At 39.5% G+C, this 18,213-nt stretch overlaps 1 protein-coding gene across 1 annotated transcript in view; it reads left to right on the top strand.

Moving 5' to 3' along the window:
• FRYL (FRY like transcription coactivator) overlaps positions 1-18,213 on the top strand; it is a 296,971-nt gene that overhangs the window by 14,774 nt on the left and 263,984 nt on the right.

Below are 18,213 nucleotides of genomic sequence, written 5' to 3' on the forward strand. Positions count from 1 at the left end.
AAAAAAAAAAAAAGAAAGTGTATAGCACATCCCCCTTCCCTCTCTCTTTGCTGCTGGCCATGTGAAGGCTGTGCTTGCTTCCTCTTCACCTTCTGCCATGATTGTAAGTTTCCTAAGGCTTACCTGGAAGCAGAAACCTGTACAGCTTGCAGAATTACGAGCCTTAAATCTCTCTTCTCTGTAAATTACCCAGTCTCAGGTATGTCTTCTAGCAGTGTGAGAACAGACTAATACAGTGGAGATATATATAAAATATATAATATATAGATATATATTATGATTTCTTTATCCATTCATCTTTTTTTAACATCCAGATACATAATTTTAATTAATTGAAAAACATTAAATCTGTGGAAATCCATGAATCTACAGAAGAAAATGCTCATTTGACATCATTTAAGGTGACGCTTAAATCAACTCCTTACTTTGAAAACTGGTATTTAAAGGTAAAGAATTAAGCCTTTGTACTACTTGGTGAATGCCTTGACAAAAAAAAGAAAAGAAAAGAAAAAAGAATGAAGCCTTTGTTCTGACTTCCTAGCACTGATGATTTTGAGGAATTTAAATTGTATTGTATGTGATATTGTTTCAGTTGAGTAGGTAAATCTTCTTGGTTTTTGAGATGCATCCTGTGAGCCTGTTCTCGGTTCCTCCTATTCAAGGCCCCCTGTGGCTGAGTGGACCATGGCTCTTTGCCTTGCTCTAGCTGAGATATCGGAGCTGGTTGGAGGTGGGTGATGTTGGGAAGGCCAACAGCCTCAAAGCCCTCCTGCATCACATTCCTGTACAAGGTCCTCTGAGTAGGCAACAGGCTGGCCCATTCTACTTAGTGAGGTATACCGGCATGTCCCCAAAAGTCACTGATTTTTTTCCTTAACAGCCTGGCTGTTAAGGAAACAGCTGTCATCATCTGACCTCTTTTATTTGTGTCCTGAAGAAAGGTAAAAGTCTCAGGAATGTGGACTCTGACTAGCCCCTGCAGCTTCTCAGGGAACAGAGATTGTAGCCATTGTGTGTAGTTCCTCACAAACTAAACTCACAACAGCACGTTATGGCTATTGTGAATAATGCCACAATGAACATGGTGGTACAGATAACTCTCTGAGATTGTGATATTATTTACTTTGGATATATACACAGTAGTGGAATTGCTGGATCATCTGGCAGTTATATTTTTAATTTTTTGAGGAACCTCCACACTGTTTTCCAAGATGACTGTGCGAATTTACATTCCCACCAACGTATGCAAGTGTTCCCTTTTCTCCACATCCTCACCAACACTTGTTATAGTTTGTCTTTTTGATACTAGCCATTGTGGATGTGAGATACCTCATTGTGGTTTTTGTATGTCTTCCTTTGGAAAAATACCTATTCTGTACCTTGCCCATTTGTAAATTGGGCTTTTTTACTGTTGTTATTGAGTTGTATGAATTCCTTATATATTCTGAAAAATTAACCTCTGTTTGGATATATGGTTTGTAAATATTTTCTCCCATTTTGGAGGTCTTTTCATTTTGTTGTTTCCTTAGTTGTGCAGAAACTTGTTAGTTTGACATAGTCCCACTTGTTTTGCTTTGTTGCCTTTGCTTTTGGTGTCAAATCCAAAAAAAAAAAAAAATCATTGCCAAGACCAGTGTCATGGAGCTTCCCCCCTATGCTTTTTCTAGTAGTTTTATGGTTTCAGGTCTTATGTTTAAGTCTTTAATCCATTTTGAATTGATATATGTGTATGTGTAATATAAGGATCCAATTTCATTCTTCTGCATGTGACTATCCAGTTTCCCCGAACCATTATCGAGGAGACTGTCCTTTCCCCCTTGTACATTTTTGGCACCTTTGTTGAAAATTAGTTTACTGTATATTTATGGGTTTAATTCTGGGCTATTTTGTTCTATTGGTCTCTACCTGTTTTTATGCCAATCCCATACTGCTTTGATTGCTATAGCTTTGTAATGTGGTTCAAAATTAGGAAGTGTGATACCTTCAGTTTTGTTGTTTTTGGTCAAGTTTGCTTTAGCTATTTGGGGCCCTTTGTGGTTCCATATGAATTTTAGAATTCCTTTTCCTGGCTGAGCATGATGGCTCACGCCTGTAATCCCAGCACTTTGGGAGGCTGAGGTGGGGGGATCACGAGGTCAGGAGTTCAAGAGCAGCTTGGCCAACGTGGTGAAACCCTGTCTCTACTAAAAATACAAAAATTAGCCGGGCATGGTGGTGTGCGCCTGTAATCCCAGCTACTCGGGAAGCTGAGGCAGGAGAATTGCTTGAACCTGGGAGGTGGAGGTTGCAGTGAGCTGAGATGGTGTCGCTGCACTCCAGCCTGGGCAACAGAGCAAGACTCCATCTTGGGGAAAAAAATTGTTTTTCCTATTTCTGTGAAAAATGGCATTGGAATTTTAATAGGGATTGCCCCAAATCTATAGATTGCTTTTAGTAGTATGGACATTTTTACAAAATAATATTCTTTCAATTCATTAACATGGGATATTTTTCTATGTATTTGTGTCATCTTCAGTTTCTTTCATGTACATCTCTGTCCCTTCCTTGTTTAAATTTATTCCTAAGTATTTTATTCTTTTTGATGTTGTTGTAAACAGGATTGTTTTCTTTTACAGATAGTTCATTGTTAATGTATATAAATGCAGTTAATTTTTTTTCTATATATATTTTTTGAAACAGGGTTGTTGTTCAGGCTGTAGCACAGTGGCATGATCATGGCTCACCGGAGCCTTGACCTCCTGGGCTCAAGTGATCCTCCTGTAGCTGGGACCATAGGCACACACCATCATACCCGGCTAACCTTTTGATTTTTTGTAGAGATAAGGTCTCACTTTGTTGTACAGGCTGATCTTGAATTCCTGGATTCAAGCGATCCTCCTGCCTTGACCTCCTAAAGTCCTTGGATTACAGGTGTGAGCCACTGTGCCTGGCTTCAATTAATTTGTGTTTGTTGATTTTGTATCCTGCAACTTAACTGAATTTATTTTATTTATTTATTTATTTATTTATTTATTTATTTATTTATTTATTTTTGAGATGGAATCTTGCTCTGTCGCCCAGGCTGGAGTTAAGTAGCACAATCTCAGCTCACTGTAACCTCCACTTCCTGGGTTCAAGTTATTTGCCTGCCTCAGCCTCCCGAGTAGCTGGGATTACAGGCACCTGCCACCATGCCTAGCTTAATTTTTATATTTTTAGTGGAGACGGGGTTTCACCATATTGGCCAGGCTGATCTGGAACGCCTCACCTCGCGTGAGCCGCCCGCCTCATACTCGCAAAGTGCTGGGATTACAGGTGTGAGCCACAAAGTCCGGCCTGAATTCATTTGTTAGTTTAATTTTTTTTTGGTGGAATCTTTAGGGTTTCCTATATATAAGATTATATAATTTAAAAACAGATACAGTTTTACTTCAGCCTTTCCTATATGGACTTCTAGTACGTGTCGAACAGAAGTAGTAAGAGTGGGTACCCTTTTCTTGGCTGATCTTAGAGGAAAACCTTTAAGCTTTTCAGTGTTTAGTATGACCTTAGCTGTGAGCTTGTCATATATGGCCTTAGTAAAGCTCAAATTTTAACTTTAAGATAACAAATACATGTAATTTTCTAGGATTTTCTTTTTACTCATTGCCTTGATCATCTTACTTTTAAGGGGTACATGTACTCCACTTTGAATTTAATACATTTTGAATGATTAAGTATTAGGAACATAGATCTGGTAGTGACTTTTTTTTTTCCAAGTTTTTTTTTAAGGGACAAGGTCTCACTCTGTCACCCAGGCTGGAGTACAGCGGTAGGAACAGAGCTCACTGCAGCCTGGAACTCCTGGGTTCAAGCGATCCTCCTGCCTCAGTCTCCCGAGTAGCTGGGACTGCAGTTGCATGTCATCATGTCCAGCTAAGTTTTACATTTTTTGTAGAGACAGGGTCTTGGTAAGCTGCCCAGCCTGGTCTCAAACTCCTGGCCTCAAGCAGTCGTCCTGCCTCAGCCTCTCAAAGCGCTTGGAATTATAGGCATGAGCCACCTTGCCTGGCCTCCAAGTATTTAAATTTATCCAAAATTTCTGAAACCGGATCTTTTTTTTTTTTTTTTTTTTTTTTTTTTTTTTACAAATATGTACAAATGTAAAATGTTGTTGTTTGGGGAAACACTCATTAAATTCAGTCAACATAATTCTTTCCTTACTGTTAGGACCTGAGCCTTGTCACTAACACCTGCGTTTTTCCTAGCTTTCCCTGGAGAATAGTATAAAAGGCTGGGTCTTTTCCTAGAACCATGCTTTTGTGCCAGAAGTCATATAGCCAGAGTCATCATTATTTTGGTATATTTTTGTTGAAAATAATTAAAGCTTGATTTGTTTTATTGTATACTTTGGATTTTATTCCTGGATGGAGCAACTTTTGGCACAAAACTAAAAATGAGACATGCAAAAATCCTTGCAAAGACTAGTTTTATATGGTCTGTGATGGTGATCAATTTAAAATCCAATAAAATAAGTTGTATGAAAAATTTTAGTGTGTGTTCATGTGCATTTTTCCAGTGAGAGGTTTGTAGTTTTCATCAGATTCTCAGGGCAGGGCCCAGGACACAGGAAAGATTAAAAATGGCTCCTCTAGAGGCATAAGTTACATCAAAGACATTTGCCAGTCACTTCAACACCAAAGCTTCTGCCATCTGTCACATGCCCTCTCCCTGATTTCCATCCTGTGTCTGTAACCTTTCCTTAGGGACATTAAAAGTATAATTTATTGTTACCCAAGTGTTTAGGAATGGGCCAAGAAGCAACACAAGGGTTCATTATTAGAGGAGAAGGGACACTTGGAAGTCAGTTTTCCAGTAATCATTTTTTACTCCAGTAATCATTTTTTAAGAAGGATGTTAATACATTCACGTATGGTTGATGGGATCCTGCAAAACAATAGGCTCAATGTGTCAAGATATGTTAAGATGTTCGTGATCTTGAGGCCAATATATTAAACTTTGGGGAATGTCTTTGTCAGTTCTGGCTGCAGTAACGAAATACCATAGACTGGATGGTTCATAAACAATAGAAATTAATTTCTCATAGTTCTGGCAGCTGGGAGTCTGAGATCTGCATGCCAGCATGGTTGGATGCTGGTGAGGACCCTCCTCCAGGTTGCAGACTTTGGACTTCTCTGTACATCCTTGTTTGGTGGAAAGAGAGCTAGTGAGCTCTCTTGCCTCTCCTGATTTGGCCACTGATCCTATTCATGAAGGCTCTACCCTCGTAACCTAATTACTTCCCTCAGGCCCCACCTCCTGTCATCACTTCGGGCAGAGATGTAGCCATACGCCTAACAATGGGGATACATTCTGAGAAAGGTGTCCTTAGTGATTTCTGTCATTGTGCGAACATCATAGAATGTACTTACTCAAAACCAAGATGGTACAGTCTGCTACACATCTAGGCTGTATGATATAGTCTCTTGTTCTAGGCTACAAACCTTTACAACATGTTACTGTACTGAACATTGTAGGCAATTGTAACAAATAAGTATTTCTATGTTTAGATACTTATTTGCTTAAATACTTTTCTATGTTTAGATACTTTCTTGTATCTAAACAAAGAAAAGTACAGTAAACATAGGGCATAAAAGATTGAAAAACCTACATAGGGCACTTATGAATGGAGTTTACAGGACTAGAAGTTGTTCTGGGTGAGTCATTGAGTGGTGAAGTGAATATGAGGGCCTAGGATATTACTGTACACTTTTATATGACTGGCAGTGCAGAGGTTTGTTTATATCAGCATCATCTCAGACACATGAGTAGTGCATTACCCTTCAATGTTACTATGGCTACAGTGTCACTAGGCTTTTGGAAGTTTTCAGCTTCATTATAATCTTGTGGGACCAATTATAATCAATCGTTGATGTAACAATATTATGCACCCACAATTTTATATAAATATGTTGGGTAGTCACATCTGTGTCACCTTTTCATAAAATTTTACCCTTGTTTCTTAACTTATGGCCTCTTCTCATTCACCAAAGCCTACATGGAATATAGCATGGTGAAAAGTAGAAATGTAAAATTCTTTTTTCAAAGAAAATTATGCACAGAGATCTCAGATATCAGGAGACAGAAGGAGAAAGTGGTTTTGCAAGAAGATCCTTTTTGTATATTTTTATTTTCTCTTTCACACACATACACACACACACACACACACACACACACACACACACACACACACACAGTAATAATAGAGAGTAGTGAGGGTGGCCAGGGGCGGTGATTCGTGCCTGTAATGAGTCCCAGCACGACTGTAGTCCCAGCTACTTGAGAGGCTGAGGCATAAGAATCACTTGAATCCGGGAGGTGGAGGTTGCAGTGAGCTGAGATTGCACCATTGCACTCCAGCCTGGGCGACAGAGCAAGAGTCTGTCTCTAAATAAATAAATAAACAAACAAATCTGCAGTTAACATCATACTTAATGATGAATGACAACATTTTCCCCTAAGGTCAAGAATAAGACAAGGTTATTCTAAAAGTATTCAACATTGCCCTGGAGGTTCTAGTGCTTGCAAATAAGGCAAGAAAAACAAACAAAAAAACAAAACAAAAAAACACAAGGCATGTGAACTGGAAAAGAAGAAGTAAAACTCTTTATTTGCAGATGATGTAATAGTGTGTATAGACAACCCTAAAATAAATTCTTCAGAATCTAGAAAAAATGATTAGAATAAGTGAATTTAGCAAGGTCACAGGATTATAAAATCAATGTAAAATGAATTTTATTTGTATGTAATAGCAAAGAACAATTAGAATGTAAAGTGAAAATTAATACACGTGCCATACTTGGGAGGTTGAGGCACGAGAATCTCTTGAACCCAGGAGGCAAAGGGTTGCAGTGAGCTGAGATTGCACTACTGCACTCCAGCCTGGGCCACAGAGTGAGACTCTGTCTCAAAAAAAAAAAAAAAAAAAAAAAAGTGAGTGCTTCAGAAATAGACTGATGAAGGGTGCAGTCTCTGAATCTTGATTCTGTTGTACTTCAGGTCAAGTTATTTAAAGTCTCCAAAAATAACATGGGTAGCCTTAGATTCTACATGTATAAAATGAGAAAAAAATTTCCTTTAGAGTTATGAGGATCAAATAAGATGTAAAGGATGCATGTAACGTAGTGCTTGTGCTAGGCAGAATAGGAACCCTCCAAAGATGTCCACACCCTAATCTCTGGAACCTGTGCATGTTTCGTTCCATGGCAAAAGGAATGAAGGCACCATATGGTATTAAAGTTGCTTATCAGCTGACCTTGTAATAGGGGGGTTAGTCTGGATTACTGGCTGGGCATAACGTCATCACAGGGGTCCTGAGAAGTGGAAGCAGAAGAGTCAGAACTAGCAAGACGAGACGCTGGATGCTCACACCTGGAATCCCAGCCCTTTGGGAGGCCGAGGCGGGAAGATCACTTGAGCTCAGGAGTGTGAGACCAGCCTGGGCAACATAGCGAGCCCTTATTTTACAAAAATAAATTTAAAAAATCAGCCAGCCATCCCTGAGTCAAGGAAGTGGGGCAGCCTCTAAACTTCTAAAGCCAAGAAAATGGATTCTTAGCTGACATCTTGAATTTAGCTGTGAGACCTGTTTTGAACTTCCGACCTCCAGAACTGTAAGATAATACATGTGTGCTGTTTAAAGCCACTACATTTGTAGTAATTTGTTACAGCAGCAATGGGAAACTGGTATAGTGCCTACGACATACATATTGGTAGCTAAATAAACATTTTATTTCTTAACCTGCTAACCTTAACCCTTGTCTACTACAACACATCTAGTTTCCCTTTTTCAGAGAAAAAGGTGTCCATTTTCTTTTCACTTGAGCCCCAGAAGGCTGTTTCTTTTACATTTTTCTTCACCTCTCATTTTCAGTTATTTTCTGTTTCTTTTTCTTTCCCACTACCTTGAAATATGCACAGAGCTGCCTTGTCTTGGGGAGTCCTCTGCTTGAGCCTGCTTTCCCTATTAGTCACCACGCTACAGTCACCCAGGTGAACCAGACAACCTTAAATGTCTTCAGAGGTATCAGATGATTTTTACCTTAGAGTCTCACTCCATAGCCCAGGCTGGAGTGCAGTGGTGCAATTTTGGCTCACTGTAGCCTCAACCTCCTGTGCTTGAGCAGTCCTCCCACTTCAGCTTCCCAAGTAGCTTGGACTACAGGTGTGTGCCACCACACCTGGGGACTTTTAAAATTTTTTTTAGAGACAGGATCTTACTGTGTTGCCTAGGCTGGTCTTGAACTAATGAGCTCAAGCAAACTTCCCACCTCCGCCTCTCAAAATGCTGGGATTACAGGCATGAGCTACTTCTCCTGTCAATTTTAATTCTTTATTGGATTTATTATATTTGATACAAATTACTGCAAGTATTTGAGTGCATGTCCTCTAGTAAACACTATGTTGGTTGTGGTGAAGTTATAGTGTGAGAGGAGTCACTTCTCTGAAGGATCCAGTTGTAGACGATTAGCAATTTATCAGACAGCAACAAATACCAAACAACAAATACCAAACATCAGATGGCTTAGTGTCAGAGTGAGTGGTAGAGACAGCAGGTATCACAGGAAGGGCAAAATAGAGGTCGTTTTAGACTGAAACAATATCTGACAGTGTTGTGAGAGTGATTTGAGTGAGGAATGTGCTCTTAAAGGAATTAATGGAAATTGGTTTTAATAAAATCTACATTATTAGAAACAAAAGTTTACCGATTAAATATTTTTTTTTTTTTTTTGAGAGAAAGTCTTGCTCTGTTGCCTAGATTGGAGTGTGGTGGTGCAGGGTTGGCTCACTGCAGCCTTGACCTCCCAAGCTCAAGCAGCTCTTCCTTCCTCGGCCTCCTGAGTGGCTGGGACTACAGGCATATGCCACCACGCCTGGCTAATTTTTCATTTTTTGTAGAGACGAGGTCTCCCTGTGTTGCCCAGGCTGGTTTCAAATTCCTGGGCTCAAGCAATTCTCTTCCTTGGCCTCCCAAAGTGCTAGGATTTGATGGCATGAGCCACCAAACCTGGCCTTTTTTTTTTTTTTTTTTTTAAATTGGATTTTTGATGTTGAGGAAAGACTTGTAGAATTTAAATAAATTATAAACTTAAGTTGCAATAAATTGACACATTTGTCCTGATAGTCTCAAGTAGATTGCATGAGATAATTCCTTGTGTTGCCTTGAGTGATACATACTTTTTTTTTTATTTTAATGTTGGTATAAAAATCACAGTATGTTTTGAAGCCTAGTATGATCTAATCTAAGGTTATTGTGCTTTATGTGCTAAAAATATTGGTTTTGATTACATTTTTAAAGAAAAGTATCACATGACCCCTTGTTTTTAGAGAGGATAATTAGAGTGTGGGTCAGGAGAACATATAAGGTACAGTATAACTGGATTTCAGCTGGAGATTTTGCAAAGTTTCTCTCTGACAAGGGAGATAATATCAGGTGAATAATGTTGGCTGGCTGACCATACAATTAGGTGGAAATGTGATTGGTTGAGGCATACCTCAAAAGTTAATGAGTAATGAATTGGTGACAACTGGAGAGAAATTTCTAGTGGCATGTGGAAATTCACTATTTTTTGTAATGATGTGAACGAAAATGTTGAGGCTATGTGTATCAAATTTCTGGATGAAATGAATTTTCTAGGGTTAACTTAATGGAAATAGTATTTCTGAGTGAAATAGTGGGCCGTGGCTAATGGGATAACTTAGTGTGGAGCTGGATGTGAAGTTTCATACATGGGTTAAAAAACCAACTGCACAGTTACAAGAGTGAGGGAGATGTGACTGAATACAAACAACTTTAATATTTTAATTAATAAACTCAATTTGGATATAAAATGTGACTACCAGAGGGCTTCACAGAATCATAGTCTAGACTAATAGAAGGAGGGGGTTGAGAAGAGGGAGAGTGCTAGTCTTACATTACTCTGCAATGTACATGATTCTGTACACAATGCTACACCCAGGGTATTGTGTTCAGTTCCAGTTGTCGCAATTGAAAATGAATCAGGGCCAGGCGCAGTGGCTCATGCCTGTAATCCCAGCACTTTTGGAGGCCGAGGCGGGTGGATCACCTGAGGATCAGGAGTTTGAAATCAGCCTGGCCAACATGGTGAAACCCCATCTGTACTAAAAATGCAAAAATTAGCAAGGCGTGGTGGCTCACGTCTGTAGTCCCAGTGACTTGGAAGGCTGAGGTGGAGGCTGCAGTGAGCTGAGATCACACCACTGCACTCCAGCCTGGGCAACAGAGTGAGACTCCATCTCAAAAAAAAGTAAAATAAAATAAAGAATAAAGAAATAAAAATAAACCCAGAAAATAACAAGTGTGAGCAAAGATATGGAGAAATTGGAACCTTACACATTGCTTGTGGGAATGGAGAGTGGTGCACATACTGTGGAAGACAGTTTGGTGGTTTCTCAGTTAAATGTGAAGTTGGCATATGACTCAAATATTCTACCCTAGGTATATACTCCCAGATAATTGAAAACAGGTATTCAAAGAAACACTTGTACATGAATGTTTATAGCAGCCCTTATTTATGTTAGCTAAAAAGTAGAAACAACCCAATGTCCATCAGCTGATGAATGAATAACTGAAATAGGGTATATCCATGCAATGGAGTATTATTCAGCCATAAAAATGAAGTACTGACTGTTACAAAGTGCATGAACCTTAAAAAAAATTACATATTGTATGATGCCATTCACATGAAGTATCCAGAACAGGTAAATTCATAGAGACACAAATTTGTGGTGTGGTTACCAGCAACAAGGAAGAATGGTGACTGTTCGGTATGCATATGGGGTTTCCTTTTGGGGTGATGAAAATGTTTTGGAAAGAGAGAGTTGTTGGTTGTAAAATGCATGTACTTAATGCCACTCAACTGCACACTTTAAGATGGGTAGTGGATTTTACCTTCGTTTTTAAAAAGTGTCAATACATATAGATTAATTAAATAGCATTGAGAGTTTACAAATAAGTCTTTACATTTATGGTTCCTTGAATTTTTTTAATTAAGAATTTTTTTTGGACAAGGGCACCAAGACAATTCAGTGGGGGAAAAGGGTGATCTGTTCAGCCAGCAATGCTGAGACAACTGGATTTCCACATGCAAAAGAATGAATTTGGGTTCTTTTCTCATACCATACATAAAAATTAACAAAATGGATCATTGACCTAAGTGAGAAAGCTAAAATTATAAAGTTCTTAGAAAATATGAGCAAATCTTGGTGACTTTGGGTTAGGCAAAGCTTTCTAAGACACCAAAAGCACAGACAACAAAAGATTAAATATTAGACATAAATTGGATTTCATCAGAATTAAAAACTTTTGTGCTTCAAAGGGAGACTATCAACAAAGTGAAAATGGGAGAAAATATTTGCAAATCATGTCTAATAAGGGACTTGTACCTAGAAAACTCTTACAACTCAGTAATAAAAAGATAAATAGCCCAATTAAAATCCCCAATTAAAATGATGATTAAATTGGTGAATTTTATGGTATATGAATTATATTGCAATAACAACAGTTAAAAAATGAGTCACCTAGAATATGTTCAGAGAAGATTCCTAGTCTTGTGACGGGACTCAAATTGAAATCCTTCTTTTCTCCATCTTCCCCCATAACTTATCTCAGTTGTACCTTTTATACTGACAAGCTTGTAAACATTACTTCTGTAACTTTGAAGTCACTGGTGATTTATTTTTATGTTGAGCCTAAATTGTTTATGTAAATACTCATTGTAGAACTGAGTAGTTAAGTTATAGGCACATCCTTTACTTGTTTAATGTCATGACCCCGTGCCAATAGAAGGAAGATCTTGTATTATCAAAGTCAATGGATTTTCTTTCCCTGCAATCCATCGGTTGTTAAAAATCATGTCATATTTTTTTCCACACTTGAATTATGACTTTCTTGAATAATTCCTCCTCCCCTTCTGACCTGCCCACTCTCCTTGACCCCCCAACCATCATATCATTTTGGTTGTTTTTGGCTGCAATTAACAGACTCTCCAATGATAGGTGCCATCTGATTTCCCTGACCTTCTCTTACTGCTAGTAGCTGCTGTAGCTCCCAGCATCTGTTTCTCACATTGTGCTAAAAGGCAGGAAGAAGGGAATAGAAGACGTTGGGGGCTGCTGCTTCTGGATCTTTCCCTTTTGTAAACATACTTTTGAAAAACTTTAAAACTTACAGAAACGTTGTGACAATAGTAATGTGAACTCATCTAGCTTTCACCTATATTCATCAGTTATAAACATTTTATCAAGTAGCTTTTTTCTTTATCTTTGCCTGTATAACTAGTTGTAGATCTAGAGTTTTTATCTTGGTGAATCTTTTGAGAGACTTACAGATATCATGACTCTTTACCTTAAATACTTCAGCACATATCACCAAAGAAAAAGGAGTTTATCAATGTGATCATTCATGCAATGATGATTAAATTCAGGAAATGTAACATTCATTGTTAATTGTTGAAGCAAATGCCAAGGCAGAATTACGATTGCACAAAAGTAAAAGGTGGAAGCAGGGTTGGACAGATGAGGCTGTCAGATTGTGATTATACTTTGTCTACCAGCTCCAGGGGCAGATCCGGAGTCAAGATGGTTCATTAGAGGAATTTCTCATTGGGCAGAAATTGGTCTATACCACTACCTTTCTTAGTTATAAAACAGCTGGAGGCTGTCCAGAGAATGTGCAAGTCTCTTGAAAACTAATGCCAACACAAATAAAGCTAACAGCTAGAGCTCTCAGTTTACCCGTGCTCCTCACACCTGCCAGTGAGTCTTTTGGATGCGAGTGGTGCACCTCCACGTCCACTACAATATAATACTATTGTCCAGTATATAGTCCATATTCACATTCACTATTTGCCCATTAATATTCTTTATGACAAATCCCCCACACCCCCATCAGATCTCTTATCTTATCCTTGAGGAAAGTCTTTCAAGAAGCTTCCCAGATGACTTTTCTGTATGTTTCATTGGTTTAAACCAATCACTGGCAAAGGAGAGTGGGATTTTCAGGATTAGTTCAGACCTGTGGGATTCATCCCATGGGTTTGGGGGAGGGGCTGCCTTTCCTAACCAGGTGCTTAGGAAATCAGGTGACCAATAAATAAATAAATAAATAAATAAATAATAAAATTGAATCTCTTTAGCAAGGCCTAAGGGAGGAAGGCTGTGGATATATAACCAGCAACATTCTGCTGCAGTTTTCTGTTGTATGTCTTTTATTTTTAATTGAAATACGCATTCCTGTCATTAAGCTGGCTTGCTAATTATTCTGTCTTTTGAACAGAATCCATTCCTTTTTTCCTTTCATGGAACTCACTAGTTTTCTGTTTTAATGGGATGAATTATTGTCTGTTCCTGCTGCACAGCTGCCATTCTGGGACTTCTTTTTCATTATACTCTTGGATTATTTCCACTGTTTCTTTTGTATCTCTTGTCAGACTTCATTGGTTTCCATCCTTGCTTCGCTAAAGGACTCCCCGAAATGATGTCCTGGAAATGTCTTCATTCTGCCTTCTCACTTGTTTAATTGTTTGGGATATATAAGTTTAAGCCAAATTATTTTACTTTGGAAATTTTTCAGACAGTGCTGTCTTGTACAGTTGAGAGTTTCTGATTTTAGTCAGATTCTTTTTTTTTTTTTTTTTTGAGAAGGAGTCTTGCTCTGTCACTCCGGGCTGGAGTGCAGTGGCCGGATCTCAGCTCACTGCAAGCTCCGCCTCCCGGGTTCACGCCATTCTCCTGCCTCAGCCTCCCGAGTAGCTGGGACTACAGGCGCCCGCTACCTCGCCTGGCTAGTTTTTTTTTTGTATTTTTAGTAGAGACGGGGTTTCACCGTGTTAGCCAGGATGGTCTCGATCTCCTGACCTCGTGATCCGCCCGTCTCGGCCTCCCAAAGTGCTGGGATTACAGGCTTGAGCCACCGCGCCCGGCCACCGTGCAGATTCTTAATTCATATTTTTTTCCTCTCAAATTATTTAGTATCTTCATCAGTTAAAGTTCATAGAAATTGTCTAGATTTTTTTTTTTTTTCATAGAATAGAGGGGAGGTCATTTGCTCTCATTCATTTTTAAGCTGATTCCCTATCTTATTTTGTACCTGTATTTTATTACTGATTTTCTTTTATTTGGGATGATTTTAGCATCTATATGGATTGCCCATCCTTCCCCTTTCTCTCTCCCTCTCTCTCTCTCTCTCTCTCTCTCTCTCTTCTTTCTTTCTTTCTCTCTCTCTCTCTCTCTTTCTTTCTTTCTTTTTCTCTTTCTCTCTTTCTCTCTTTCTTTCTCTCTCTCTCTCTCTCTTTCTTTCTCTCTCTCTCTCTCTTTCTTATTTTTTATAGATGGAGTTGTCTTCTGTCAATCAGACTGGAGTGCAGTGGTATGATCGTAGCTTACTATAGCCTTGAACTATTGGGATGAAGTGATTCTCCTGCCTCAGCCTCCTGAGTAGCTGGGATTACAGGTTCATACTACCATGCCTGGCTAATTTTAAAATATTTTTTTATAAAGACCAGGTTATCACTATTTTGCCTTGGCAGCTCTTGAACTTCTGGCCTCAAGTGGTCCTCCTGCCTTGACCTACTAAGTACTGGGATTACAGGTATGAACCACTGTGCCTGGCCCAGGGAGGTTTCTTAGGGTTCAACTAGACAGACCTACGGATTGCCACAGACCACATTTGACATCAGATTCACTTGGGAGGATATGGGACAGGAAACACGGCTTACCATCAGGGAAGCTCCAGGTCTTCTCTTTGGTGGGGGTACTTGTAGCAGTCCACAAATAGAACAGCCAGAACATTCTCTGTGCCACTCCCTGCTTCTGGGTGAAGCCCAGGTGTGAGTAATGAGGCTCACATAAGTGGGTATATCACTAACATGGCTTAGGAGCCCCATCCTCCACAAGTTATTATTTCGCTTGACAACAATGAGCTTCCAGGATCCTGACAAGGCACATGGCCAGTTACAGGAGTCTTCACACTAAGAGAAGCCCTAAGCTATGGCCAGCGCCAGGTGCTTTATAGTTCTCCAGGTCCCTTCGCAGTTTACCAGTGGGTCATTTTTACCATAAGCAGTGTTGCCTAGTAACACAGCTGACATTCTGCTTGTATGGTTTCTAGGGGAACAGAAGTAATAGCTGGGTTAAACTGAATCCAAACCCAATTTCTTGTGCTGAAAGACAAGAGTTTTGCCAACAGTTCAGTCACAAATAGCCTCTTATCTAGAGGTCTCCCTGCTTCTGTGCTTCTCTACCCTTTGCTTGGTTTCAGCAGCCAGAGTGATTCTTTCAAATGTATGGTGGATCACATTACCTGTTGTCCACCCTGCAGTGGTTCTGTCCTTGCCTCGGAGTGCGGTTGTCTACAGGCCTTACCTGATCTGGCCCCTCTCGGCCTTTCTGACCTTTTCCCCTACCGTTTTCTTGCTCATCTGTTATGATGTTGCTTATCACCTTGCTGTTGCTCTAATATGCCAGATGTGTTTCCACTTCGGGCCTTCCTTGACTCTTCCCGTGGCTGGAATGTTCTTACTCCTGATGTCCACCTGGATGACTCTCTTGCTTCCAATCTTTGCTCAAATGTCACCTTTTTGACAACTTGTATTCTGACTACTTAAAAATTGCAACCCCTACCCCATCTCCCGCACTTGCCACTGCATGATTCTTCTCTACTTTTTCTTCTGATAGCTTCACAATCTACTTACTATAATATCTTGTTTATTGTCTGCCATTATTAGCAATGGGGCTTCATGAGGGCAGGATTTTGCATCTGTTTTGTTCATTGATACATCTCAACTGCCTAGGACAGTGCCTGACACATGGTTGATGCTTGGGTTTTTATTTTTTTCTTTTTATGTGGCTTAAACAAGATAAGTATCTACTTCCCATCTGTAGCTGGGGAGAGGTGGAGGGAAAAGTGATGTAGTTAACATGTGGCTTCCGTGTCTGGGCAGTTGTTGTCTTGTCAGGAGGAAGGAGGAAAGAGATCCCGGCCAGGAGGGTACATGTGCTCCTTTCCAGATGCCAATCTGCACTTTTTATCTTTGCTTGGCCAGAACATTGTCATACTGCCATAAGCAATTACAAGGAAAGGTGGGAAACGTAATGTTCAGGTGGCTAGCTATATCTATAGCTAAAACTTTGGAGTTCTGTTTTTTACAGGAGTGGGGAACGGGTGTCAGAGTCCAATTTGATGCATATATATATAATTCTTATTTAAGTATTTATTTATTTATTTTTGAAACGGAGTCTCACTCTGTTGCCTAGGCTGGAGTACATTGATGTGGTCTTGGCTCACTGCAACCTCAGCCTCCCATGTTCAAGTGATCCCCCTGCCTCTGCCTCCCAAGTAGCTGGGACTACAGGCACACACCACCACACCCTACTAATTTTTGTATTTTTGGTGGAGACAGGGTTTCACCATGTTGGCCAGGCTGGTCTCAAGCTCCTGACCTTAAGTGATCTGCCCACTTCAGCCTCCCAAAGTGCTGGGATTACAGGCGTAAGCCACCATGCCTGGCCTGATGCTTAATATTTTTAAGTAAGCCCATCCTTACAGAGGGCTTGTAACATTCTTAATCTTCATGAAACCCTCTTAAAATAGCACTTTTATTATCCCTTTTTTATAAGCATGGAATTTATGAGTAAATTTTCATGGGAAGACTGGTTTAAGTTGAGATCATGGCCATTTCTTTGATATAGCAATACATATGTTATTTTTTATTTCCCAACAATTTCACCCTTTTGTTAATGGCAACCAAAGCTGAAAACATAATTTGTAAAGATATGTGGGAACAACTGGAATTGGAGCCAGATGAGGTAGAACCCTACCTTGTCAAAAAAAACTACCTTGTCAAAAAAAACTGTCAGGATTCTTCACAACTTTTATGAACTGAATTAATCCTGTTTTATTTTCTTTTTCCTCAAGTTAATGAGATGATCTTTGGTAAAGTCCATATTGCTGATGTATCAAGAAATAGATTATGAATTCATATATTGATTTTAATCTGAGTAAAATATAAATTTGAATAAAATAATTGTAAAAGTAATATTCTATCATGATTGCTTTTTTCACACTGGCATCCTGTTTACAACAGTACCAGTTTCTGTTTTAGGTGAGAAAAACATTTCCATACAATCCTCACTCCTGAGAATTTTTTCTATTTCTTGGGAAATAACCTTTGAGAATTTTTTTCCCCCATCACTCACTTTAAAATTATCTCCAACAAGTACTGTCTTGTGAGGTTTTAGTTTAAGTCCCCAACATATTAATTACAAATGCAAGAGCGTTGTTACTTCTCTTCTTGGAATCTTTTTTTTCGGGGGGGGATAGGGGAAATATATTTCTTTGAGGGAACCTCCCTCTCTCATTAACTAATCTCTTCTCCCCAATCTCCCAGCCCATTGTAGGATCAGGGAAGGGTTTTGCTCTTTTTCCAGCAGTTGGCTTGTCCTTGGTATCAATATTGCTTTGTGAAAAACTACCCTAAAACAGTCATTTTTAAAAGACACAATAATTTATTTTGCTCACAAATGTGAGAGTTGCCTAGACTTCGCCAGGCATTTCTCATGTGGGTTCTCTTGCAAAGCTACAGTCAGACCATGGCTTGGGCTGGGGTTTTCATGCACATGTCTAGCACCTGGCCTTGGAAGAGTCAAACAGCTGTGACTTTTCTAAGTGTCTCTTGATGTGGTCTCTCTACATGGTATGTGGCCTCAGAGTAGCTAGAATCCCAGCAGCCGTACGTACGTACATAGCAGTAGCTGTGTGGCGTTTTCTGACCTGCCTTAGAAGCTGGCACCACTTCTGCCACATTCTGTTTGTGGAGGCAGTCACAGACTGCCCAGGGTCAGGGGACATGGATCCAACTTTTGGTAGAAAGAGTGTTGAAGAATTTGCAGACCTGTTTTAAAACCACTGCATGACTCTTCAACAGCTACCTGTCAAAAGTAGACCAGTTAGTACTAGAGAATTCCAGATTGTTAGAGAAGAGGGCTGTGCCGACTCCTAACCACAGTGACCCATCGTGTGGGAAATGCAAATGTACGTGCCTTTGCTGTTCATGTACGGAGATGCTTGATTGATTTGAAACATTCATCAGTGATTTTTAATGAACTTATATCTTACCAGTAGTTCCAAATTGTCTTCTTGACATTGTACTTAATTCAGGACTCATGGAAATCAAG

This window comes from Rhinopithecus roxellana, chromosome 2 (assembly GCF_007565055.1).
Source record: "Rhinopithecus roxellana isolate Shanxi Qingling chromosome 2, ASM756505v1, whole genome shotgun sequence".
Classification (NCBI taxonomy): domain Eukaryota; kingdom Metazoa; phylum Chordata; class Mammalia; order Primates; family Cercopithecidae; genus Rhinopithecus; species Rhinopithecus roxellana.